This window comes from Pinus tabuliformis, chromosome Q (genome assembly GCF_031772625.1).
Source record: "Pinus tabuliformis cultivar Carrire ecotype Pingquan chromosome Q, CPIR1, whole genome shotgun sequence".
NCBI lineage: Eukaryota > Viridiplantae > Streptophyta > Pinopsida > Pinales > Pinaceae > Pinus > Pinus tabuliformis.
Genome location: NC_142296.1, coordinates 1,121,258,882 through 1,121,270,933, shown reverse-complemented (window position 1 = coordinate 1,121,270,933; position 12,052 = coordinate 1,121,258,882). Strand labels below are relative to the sequence as shown.

Below are 12,052 nucleotides of genomic sequence, written 5' to 3'. Positions count from 1 at the left end.
AGCTTCACCTTCTGAAATAAGGGGAGCACTAGTGAGTACAAATATACTCATGACTACTGGGGGTCAGTTCCTATCATATCTTATGAATCTAGCATTTACTGAGGTAAGAAGCCTTGTTATTGTTTGTCAAATTGTCTATTGATTTGTCATTGGCTACACAAAGTAGCATGAAAAAAGTGCCTTGAGAATTAGTGGGTATCCTTGTAATTTATCCAACAAATTATGTATCAAATATTCAGCTCATAGTCTACATTTCTCCTCTAGTTGCTGAAATATTTCTAAACCACATAATTTTCCTAGCCTAAATTTTATGCAAAGTTGCTGCATTTTCTTAGTTTTCATTTAAGGGATACCTTGATTATTGCATGTTTTTTGGAGTAAAGGTGGTGTTCATCGGAGGATAATTTAATCACTTGAATATGTTTTTTTATTTGTAGGTGTTAGGGACATGGCGATGGATGCTAGGTGCAACAGGGTTACCAACCCTCTTACAACTTGTATTGATGTTGTTCTTGCCAAAATCTCCACATTGGATCTTTATGAAGGTTTAGTTAGTGTGCATACAATTTCTGTTTTTAATCAAATGTAAATACATTTCTTTAGAATGGACCTGCAACTTATTCATGTTTTTTTTCAACACAGAAAAATCAAGTTGAGGGTGTTGCAGTTCTAGAAAAGATATATGACCTTGATTGTTTGGGGAGTGAGATCGACAACTATCATCTTCTATTGAAAAATACCTTAATGGGAGGGATTCCAATGGAAATATATCATACCTAGACCTATTCAAGTCCAAAGAAGTAAGACATGCTTCATTTACTGGAGTGGGTCTTCAGGTATACAACTACAAATACTTTGTATCCTATTCTTTGAGAATAATTGATGTGCCTTGTTGTCAATTTTAATTATTGTATTCATGGCATGCATCATGAATGAATGTCAACTCAATGTTATAATATTTTTTTAACAGTGACAAGTTTTGTATTCACGACATGAAAAACCATATAGGCACCCCACCTCCCCCCAAGGATTATAATCGTAGGTCGGCTTCTTGCTTATGCTCATAGGAAAAAATATATTGAACTGGATTCAAAGTATTTAAAGTAGCCAAGTTGTTACTGTGAAATATAAGATGGGAATCATAACCCATTTCTACTTGACTATCATTCCTATAGATGAAGATCTAGACAAACTGAAGGTGGATCATTATACAAAATCCCAACATTTTTTAAGATAGAAAAGAACTTAGATGTCATAAATGACTAGCTTGTTGCTTTGTCTGATGATTAGCAATAATTCTTTCTTCGTTGGTGGATTTTCCTTATGCTACTCACTTTTCTCTCTCTATTATGTGGGGGTTTATCATGACCCTCTTTGATCTCGCTAATATGGTGTATCAGGAATTGGTTCAATTCCTTAAAAGCTCAATTTCTCCTTTGCTACAACTATTTTTATGCTACTCACCATGTGAATGGAGGTTGATGTTCTACAAAAATTTTATTGCCCTCACCTTCTCCTTCAGGTTCCCCATTGATTTGGATAACATTGTATTTCTTTCCTCTAGTTTTCTTGTCTTCTATTTGCATCTGAGATGTCAAATTGCACCCACGCTACTTTTTTGTCTGTAGCTGAGAAATTGGGGCAATTGTTTCTCATTCCAGAGTACTTTAGAGACTCCAAGATAGTCTTGAGGTTGATAATATTTGAGGATGTTTCTATTGACCTTGCTACCCCTGAGTGTTTTACTTGGGAATCTCAGGAATCCCACCAAATGATATGAAGTGATTTCCTTCTTTCCCATGACTGGATATCTTAAATTTTTCATTATGTTCCTAATTTTTCAAGTCTTGCACACGCTTTCTAGGCCCTTACTATTATTGATATCTTTGATCCTGCAACCTTCTTTTCAATATTTTTTCAAAAACTAATACGACATTTGGGTGTGTGTAATCTATCCATCCTAATTTCTTCCCTTTGCTTCTATTTCTCTGCCTATGTTATTCTATCATCCTTGGACTAGCATTGGCACGAGGGAAGCATCAATCTGATCCTTTCTTTGTTGTTTCTTATTTCTTTTAACAAGGATATATGATGGTTACCTATGGACCTCAAAATCTTTTTCCAAGACCATCAATTATCCCATACCCAATTATTTTGGAATTTTTAACCACTGAAGTTCTACTAATGCTTTTTATTTATTGTTAGTAGTTGTTCCCAAATTCCATGAGAATTATTTTACTTTTTTTACCCCTTGGGTCATAATGACACCTCCTTCTCCTACTTCTCCCTGCTTCTCTTTTGCCACACCATTGAAGAATAAAAAGTTGGTTCTGTGCAATTATTGAGGTATTAATGATGCAATTTGTGGGTCCTAGCCTCCAACTTCTTGGGGAATTTCATGTCGCTTTGATTTAGGGTTGGATACAGAAAATTTGTCCAATATTATTCTAGCACCCAAAGTTCTACCATATCCAATGCTAACTCCAGATTCGCTGCAACATCCACTTTTGTGCTTATGTGTTATGGGTTCTCGTGACTTGTAGGTGACTAAATAGTTTCTAAGTGTATCTGAGCTTGTCTTACTAGTATTAAGAAGATAAGATATGACTCTCCTATGGAGGTGATATTTCTTGGGGCTTAGTGTGCCTAGAAATCTTAGCAATTAAATGTTGCTAGTTCTTATGCTTTGTTGTTTGTAGCTTTTCCTAAACCCAATGAAAATTATACTACCTTATGGAGGTAATATTTCTCATGGTTAGTGTGCACAAAAATATTCATTAGGGGATTAATTTTGAGGTCTAAAATGGGCCTCCTAATGAAATTATAAAATAATAGTGGAAATAATAAAGTAAGATTAGATTACATCATCAAATTTTAGAGGGAAAAAAGAAAAAAATATTTTTTCAACTCATATTTTCAACTTATCTCCCTATGGGTTTACTCAAATTTCGAGTAGAAAAACTCCTTGGATGCATAATTTTATTCCTCATCCACGGAGTAGCCATGTTTCATAATTTTGATGGACCCTACTACATGAATGTTATGAAACCAGCTCAAGAAAAGATAGAAAAGATAGATCAACGCCTTAGAATTCAACCTCTTCGAGGGGGCAACCTCCTTTACATTACATAAATGAACAATTCTTTGATGATTCAAATGAAAAAACCTCCTTTCTATATATAGGAGTCTATGGAGTCACAATATAATCCAGCCGACCTAACAATAATAATATAAAGCCACAAAAATAACAATACAGGGATTCTATGGGCACATTAATAACAATATGGGGGCAATGGGGGCACAACAATATAAATAAAGGGTATAACTACAATAGTAATGGGGTAATTACTAGTATTATAGGGACCCAACATGCCCCTCTCCTTCAAAAAAGTGTTGTCCTCAACGCTTGAGTAGTTCTGGATACTTCTGCATAAAATTCTCATCCTCCCATGTGGGATCTTCAGCGAATAAGTTCTTCCACTTGATAAGGTACTCTGAAATTGATCGATTTCGTAGTTTTCAAGTTCTTGTTTCTATAACTGCTTCCGGTTCCAATATAATTTTTCCTTCCTCATCAAGTTCTGGCAATATTGTTTGAACTGGGAGCTTGTCGCCTATAACCTTCTTTAAGCATGAAACATGGAAAACTGGGTGCAATCGAGAAGTTGCAGGAAGCTCCAATTTGTATACCATAGTACCAATATTTTGCAACACCTTGTACGTACCATAATACTTTGGTGATAATTTATTATCCTTCTTAGCTTGCTTGAGGGACATTTGCTTATATGGTTGTAGCCGTAGGAATACCCAATAACCTACATCAAAACTTCTTTCACTGCGATGTTGATCTACCTGTTGTTTCATTCTATTCTATGCCAACACGAGGTTATCCTTTAAGAGTTGGAGGACTTGTTGTTGATGTTCGATGTGATGTTCCACTGCCTGAACCTTAGAATTTTCTCTTAAATATGATGTGATGGATGGTGGTTGATACCCATAAAGTGCCATAAATGGGGTCATTTTTGTTGCTGTATGAAAGGAAGTGTTATACCACCATTCAGCCAGAGGCAACCATTTGACCCATTGTGTCTGTTTATCAGATACAAAGCAACGAAGATATCCTTCCAAACATTTGTTTACTATCTCAGTTTGCCCATCAGATTGAGGATGATAAATGAGCTATGAGCTAACTGAGTACCAAGACAAGAAAATAATTGTGTCCAAAAATTTCCAGTGAAAATGGGATCTCTGTCACTTACAATAATCTTTGGGTTTCCATGTAGCTTTTGAATTGTTTCCATAAATGCAGTAGAAACTGTACTGGCTTTAAATGGATGTGATAATGCACAAAAGTGTGCATACTTGGTAAGTCTGTCAACTACCACCATGATGACACTCTTTCCCTCAGACTTGGGTAAACCTGTGATAAAATCCATTGAAACCTCCTCCCAACGTTGGCTTGGAATGGATAAAGGTTGTAATAGACCCGGTGTCTTAATTGTTTCAACTTTATTTTGTTGGCAAACCAAACATTCTGCCACAAACTTTTGAATATCTGATTTAAGGCCATCCCAAAAAAATTCCTTCTTAACCCTGTGGTAAGTTTTTAAAAATCCTGAGTGCCCTCCTAAGGGAGAAGTGTGCAATTCCATAAGAATCTTTTGTTTTAGCTGGGAATTCTTACAGAGGTATAAGCGATCTTTGTACCATAACGAATCATTTTTCCAGCTAAATGTATCAGACGTACTAGAATCTTGTTGTAGCTTTCGAATAAGTGCCCACACTTCTTCGTCATTCTTCCATTCCTCCCTTGCTTCATTTATCCAATCTGGTTGGATAATAGAAATAGCGCACAACAATGCTTCCACATCCTCATCCTTTCTTGAGAGTGCATCTGCCACCACATTTTGCTTCCCTTTTTTGTAGATGATTTCAAAGTCATAACCCAACATCTTTGTGACCCACTTTTGTTGCTCTTCAGAGGATAATCTTTGTTCTAAAAAGTATTTAAGGCTATCATGATCCGTTTTTACCTTGAAGTGTCTTCCCATTAGGTAGGGTAGCCATTTCTTAAGTGCATGGAGTATTGCCAACATTTCCTTCTCATAAATAGCTTTGCTTAGAAACTTTCCCTTGATTGGACGACTTTCAAAAGCAATGGGTCTTTCATCTTGCATTAGAACAGCACCAATTCCATTTCCTGAAGCATCACATTCCACAATAAAGGTTTTTGTGAAGTCCGGTGTAGCTAAGACCGGTGCTTGGCACATTGCCTCTTTAAGATGTTCAAAGGCCTTTGTTGCTTCCGGAGTCCATGAAAATGCATCTTTCTTCAATAATGTCATTAGAGGTGCTGCTATTCTCCAATAATTCTTAACAAACTTGCGATAATACCCTGTCAACCCAAGAAATCTGCGCAGATGCTTTATGGATGTGGGGATTTTCCATTCCTTAATGGCTTTAATTTTGCTAGGGTCTACCTTAACTCCTTCATGAGATACAATATGACCCAAATATTCCACCTCCTGGACTCCAAAGAAACATTTGGATCTTTTGGCATATAATTGTTTCTCCTCCAATAGTTGTAGCACCCTGTCAACATGTTCAACATGATCCTTCCAAGACTTGCTGTAGATAAGTATATCATCAAAAAATACTAACACAAATTTTCTAAGGAATGGTTTGAAAATTGAATTCATCAAACCTTGAAATGTTGAAGGTGCATTGGTAAGGCCAAAAGGCATGACCAAAAATTCATAATGACCCTCATGAGTTCTAAATGCCATTTTCGAAATGTCTTCAATCTTCATTCTGATTTGATGATATCCTGAATGAAGATCCAACTTGGTGAAGTAAATTGATCCATGCAATTCATCCAGTAATTCATCAATGACAGGAATGGGGAACTTATCTTTAATAGTGAGCTTGTTGAGCTCCCTATAATCCGGACACATGCGCCATGATCCATCCTTCTTGTGCACCAATACTACTGGAGCAGAGAAAGAACTTTGACTCGGTTGAATTATACCAGCCTCTAGCATTTCTGCAACCATACGTTCAATTTCACTTTTTTGGACATAGGGATATCTGTACGGCCTGATGTTTGGAGGAACACTTCCTGGAATCAGATGAATAGCATGATCATGATCACGCATAGGTGGGAGACCTTTGGGAGTCTCAAATACCTTGGAATGATTGTCCAGGACTTTTTGGAGATCTGGAGAAATAGATGATTCTAATGTGGAAACATCTAGCGAACATAATTGTGCAATTACACCCTTTGCTCCTTTTTTAGAAGCTTTGTCATACCATTAGAGCTGATTATCTTTCCTGGTTTCCCTGCAATACCCCTTAATTCAACTTCCTTTCCTTCCATAGAAAATTTGATGAAAAGTTCTTGAAAATTAAAAGCTATTGTACCCAAGGATTGTAGCCATTGGACTCCTAGTACAACATCAGCACCTCCCATTGGAATGGAAAGCATTGGGCTAGTCAATACATATTCTCCCATGGATAGCTTGATATTATGGCACTTTCCAGAGCAATTTATTGTTCCTCCATTTGCAATCATCACTTGACACTCTGGTGCTGGATATAGGAAGCAATTCAATTCTTTTGCTACCCTACAATGAATAAAATTGTGGGTGCTTCCTGAATCAATCAACACTATTACCTTTTTCTTCTTGATTTGTCCTTCTATCTTGATGGTTTGAGGAGTGGTAATTCCCGCCAATGCATTACAAGATATGGTCGGATTTATTTGTTCTTCATCTAGGCTTTGTTCCTGGAGTATATCCTCTTCTTTTGACCTTTCTTGCTCCTTTTCTTCTTCCTCTTCACAATCTATGTAGAATAATTTCTTCTCAGCACACTTATGACCTTTAGTGTATTGCTATCACAACTGTAACAAAGCCCTTTTGCTCTTTTTTCTTCCAATTGTTGTGGTGTCAACCTTATAGGTTGTGGAAGACTAGGGGCAACAACACTTCCGTTTTTATAGTTGTGAGTGGTATGCTTCCTGGTTGCCATAATTTTGCTTTCCATTTTTCTTGCTAACCTGAATGCCTTCTCTAATGAATCAGGTTCCCAAAGGCGAACATCATGTTGGATATTATCCTTTAAAGACCCTATGAACACATCAATCCTATGCTCCTCTGGAATATCTTTTACCCTTATGTTCAATTTTTGGAACTCCTCAATGTGCTCCATTATTGAACCCTTTTGTTTGAGACTTATCAATTGGCTAAAAAAAGTGTTGTTTTTTGTATCCTCATAATGTGCTATCAATTCTTCCGTAAAAATTGCCCAAGTGATAAATTGTTTACGAGAGCAAAGCCATTGATACCATACAAACTGATTTGGTTCCAAATATAAAGTTGCCATACATACCTTTTGTGTGTTTTGCACATTATTGAGATCGAAGAATTGCTCCATCTGTAATATCCATGTGGCCGGATCCTTGCCATCAAACTTCCTCATATCGATTTTTGGAATATGGTGGGTCTTCGATCCAACATTAGAGTCTATGGAATCATGATTAACATTTCTTTTGTTCACATCATGAGTTTTCTTTACAACCTTTTCACCATTAGTAAGTATTTCTTGTAGAAAATTTGTCAAATCTGTCTTCAAACCTACCATGTCTGTCTTCAAATCTGTCCTCAAATCTATCTTCAGGTCATCCATCTTAGCTTCCATGCCCTTTATCTTAGATTCCACGCCATTTATCTTAGCATCTGTTAGCTTTTGTGAGCGTGACATTTGTTGCACTTGTTCTTGTAATTTTGATATATCATGTAGCATTTCTTCCTCTTCTTCATGAGTCATGCTAGAGCTTTCAGGTTCCTTACTAGGTGTTTGCATTTTCTTTCCTCGGGGAATCAGTTACCGATAATAATTCTTCACTATGCCCTTTGAATTCCTTCAAACCAAGCTTATGCAAAAATAAAAAATAAAAACTACACACCTTTTTTTACTTTGTAGAAGCCTGATATTGAATCTGATGTATCTCTGTAATTTCGAATCATCCAGTTCTGAAATTGTGACCTGTAGTAGCCTTCTATGTCCTCTTTCCAATGCCACTAGTCTGATCCAAATTGGATTCTCCAAGAAAGATTTATGCTAAATCTCCCGCAGTGACCTAATTATAGACTAGTTCCGTAGAGCGAACTTGTATGAAGTGCCACGCGTCACTGTTTCAACCTTTGACTCCAAAAAATATATAAAAGAAAACTACAGTCCGTTTTCTTTCTGTACCTTCTTACGAAATTTCAATTTGACGCTCAGAAAGAAAGTTATGACGATTTTACCCAGGTCACCTGTTTTGAGTGTAATTCAGGAGTCTGCAAAAAGAGTAACTTCCTGAGATCATATCTCGGAAAATATCGTGCGAAAAGCTCTGAAATTCGGACCCAAGGTTCAGCGTGATTTCTTCTCAAATGGGTTTTTTTTGCGACTTCTGAAATGTCACAGAAAAACAATTATAGCGAAAATGCCACGATGACCTGTTTGGAGCAGCGAAACCCTAGAATCCAAAGCTCTGATACCAAATGTTATGAAACCAGCTCAAGAAAAGATAGAAAAGATAGATCAACGCCTTAGAATTTAGCCTCTTCGAGGGGGCAACCTCCTTTGCATTACATAAATGAACAGTCCTTTGATGATTCAAATGACAAAACCTCCTTTCTATATATAGGAGTCTATGGAGTCACAATATAATCTAGCCAACCTAACAATAATAATATAAAGCCACAAAAATAAAAATAGAGGGATTCTATGGGCACATTAATAACAATATGGGGGCAATGGGGGCACAACAATATAAATAAAGGGTATAACTACAATAGTAATGGGGTAATTACTAGTATTATAGGGACCCAACAATGAAAAATGAAAAATATGTGTAAAACATTATTGTAATCACGTTTTTTCATGTATTTCTCATTTTTCGTGTAGAAGGGTCCATCAAAAGTATACAACATGGTTACTCCTTGGATGAGGAATTAAATTTTGCATCCAACAAGTACTCCCACTCAAAATTTAATTAAAACCTTACGGAGATAAGTTAAAAATACGAGTTGAGAACGCAGTTTTATTGTTTTATTATTTTTTAATAGTTTTACTATTTTACTCCAAAAATGGTGAATCACCCCCCATGGTTGACATCATCATATTGAATCCTATTGGTTCTTATATAATTTATTTTGGCTATACATTTTTCTTATGAGGTCCATTTTAGACCTGAAAAGTCCCCTAATGAGCCCTTAAAGTGTTATTAATGCTTCTGCTTTGTTGTTTGTATATGTTCCTAAACCCCATGAGAATTCTCTTTTCTTTTTAACCTCCTGGGTCATGATGGCACCACCTACTCCTACAGCTCATGTATTTCCCCTTGTTATATTGAAGAATAAAATGATTTTTGTTTTTGCATATTTAGGTTCTAATGTCTCCATTTGTGGGTGTCAACCACCTTGTTTAGGAACTTTTGTGGTTGGCTGCTGAAAATTAGTCTGATGCCAAAGGTTCAACAAATGTAGCCAGTTTTCTTTCCTAACCTCCAAGGGAGTTGTCAACCTTTTCTCTCTATGGTCTGCATTGAGACTATAGTAATGTCATAACTATTGATGCTATTTTAACTGGACAAATTTTCTCTTCTTGGAAGATAATTATGTTTCTTGACAACCATTTTTTACACAACGACATTTGGAAAATTATTTCTGCAAGAATCCTTGGCAAATTCTTGTGTTGTTCCAGGTGAATTTCTTGTTTTCAGGTTTGACATAAAATAGTATTAGATTAGGTCTTTTACTTGTACTTTGCAGCGTATCTTATATATACCATCCTTTTTCTCTTTGCGGTCTTATTGGAGTCACTTTCCAAGGTATGGTTTTCTAAGGGATGGATTCCTTTGAGATCTTGAATGATTCCTAGCAGCTTCTCTTTTACCCCAATTATTTGGGGTGTAAATGTTGGTTAACTAGAATTCTTGACCCAAGGAAAATTCTGTAAAGGATGTTGTGATCCAGTGAGAACCTTTCAACCCTACTTTGTAGGGTATCAAAATCCCATAGGGAGGCTACTCCCTCTAAACAACCCTCTTGGTTTGATGTAGAATCTGTGTCTTCCCTTCCATAGAGATTTTATTAGTTCTGAGAATACAGTTCTTCATTTTATGTCTCTTGAAGGAATATTTATATCGATTTTTTTATGTCCCTGACCTCCATATTGCTAGGATATTAGCTTTTTATTTTTTTTTTTTATTTAGAGTTGGCTCCAGAGGCTTATAGCAATGTTAACGAGGGGCTATTTACATTTTTCTATGTTGCTTATTCTTTCTATTCTTTGTGACTTATATTTTTACAGTAATTCACTTGCAAGAATTTCAATAGTTTATGGGTATTAATACTATAATGTATTATAGTCCTACTATTGTGGAGCTGGTGGGCTTTTCTTAAAATCAAATAAATTTATTACATTCCTTGTTTGTTGCGACAATGAATGCACTTGGCACAATTCTTGATATACACCTAATAGATTGGTGTGGAAGAAGACTGCTACTCTTTATGAGCATAATTGATTATTTTTTTTTGTCACTAGCCATTCTATCTGGAGCATTTTAATTTACTTTTGTTGATGTGCCCATTGTTGACATACAATAGACACTAAAAGTAGGTTATGCTTGTCCAACACTCCTCAACTTTATTTGACCTCTTTGGAACTGCAGTGGTTTTTTAACTACTAGGTGTGGATTTTTCATAGCCTCTGGAGAAATGGTAAGGACACACCCGATGTTCCTTTCTCAATGTGATATGCATTCCTGATGGAAATGGATTTTATTCACTCTGTCCTGTGTAGTTTACGGAAAAGATAAAAATATGGACTAAAAAGTAATATGTTAACAGACAACAAAACTAGGCACCTGAAAAGGTTTTGTGATCAGAATTTTGTCTAAGATAAACTTATTGAAAGATTGATGTCATTGACTTGGTTTCCTATCTTAACATGTATATTTTTATTAATCCATTACAATATTTTATCATTGATTGTGCAGATGATTCTTGGAAATTTCTTTCATGCAAACACAACATCCAAGCAGTATTGTTCCTAGCATTTTGTCTCTTGGTATAGCTATGTGTGTCCAAGTAGCCATGGTTGGCTTGTTGTCTGTGGCTTGTTTATATATATATGTATTTCTTCTCTCGTAACATGGGACCAGTTCCATGGAAAATCAATTCCAAAACATTTACTTCAAAATATAGAAGTATGTGTCGAGGCATTGCTACAACAGTTTGCTAGATATCTAATCTGATTGTTTCAAAGTTATTCCTATCTTTTATTGATGTGTTGGGAGCATCTAAAACATTTATAGTATTCATTACTATTGCTTGGGTTGCATTCCTTTTTGTCCTTACTTTTTTTCTTGAGATGAAAGGCCTAAGCTTCGAGGAGGTCGATAAATTATGATAAGAGAGATCATAAGTGTCATTCATTAGGGGAATTTTGAGGTATAAAATAGGCTTCCTAAGGAAATTATAAAATCATAGTGGAAATAATAAAATAAGATTAGTTTACATCATCAAAATTTAGGGGCAAAAAAGAAAAACTAATTATTCAACTTGTATTTTCAACTTATCTCCCTAAAGGTTTTACTCAAATTTCGATTGGGAGTACTTTTTGGATGAAAAAATCAATTCCTCGTCCAAGGAGTACCCATGTTACACACTTTTGATGGACCCTTCTACACGAAAAATGAGAAATACATGAAAAATATGATTGCAATATTGTTTTTTCATGTAGCAGGGTCCACCAAACATATGCAACATGGGTACTCCTTGGATGAGGAATCAAATTTTTCATCCAACGAATACTCCCACTCGAAATTTGAGTAAAAACTTAGGGAGATAAGTTGAAAATACGGGTTGGAAAGTAGTTTTATTATTTTATTATTTTTTAATACTTTTACTTTTTTACTCCAAAAATGGTGAATCATCCCCCATTGTTGACATCATCATCTTGAATCTTATTGGTTCTTATAAATTTCATTTTGGTTGTA

At 35.7% G+C, this 12,052-nt stretch overlaps 1 pseudogene; it reads left to right on the top strand.

Annotated features, from left to right (window-relative positions):
• The first annotated feature begins 10,391 nt into the window (after window positions 1-10,391).
• LOC149223460 (putative inositol transporter 2 pseudogene) lies at window positions 10,392-11,463 on the top strand (annotated as a pseudogene).
• Window positions 11,464-12,052: the final 589 nt, after the last annotated feature.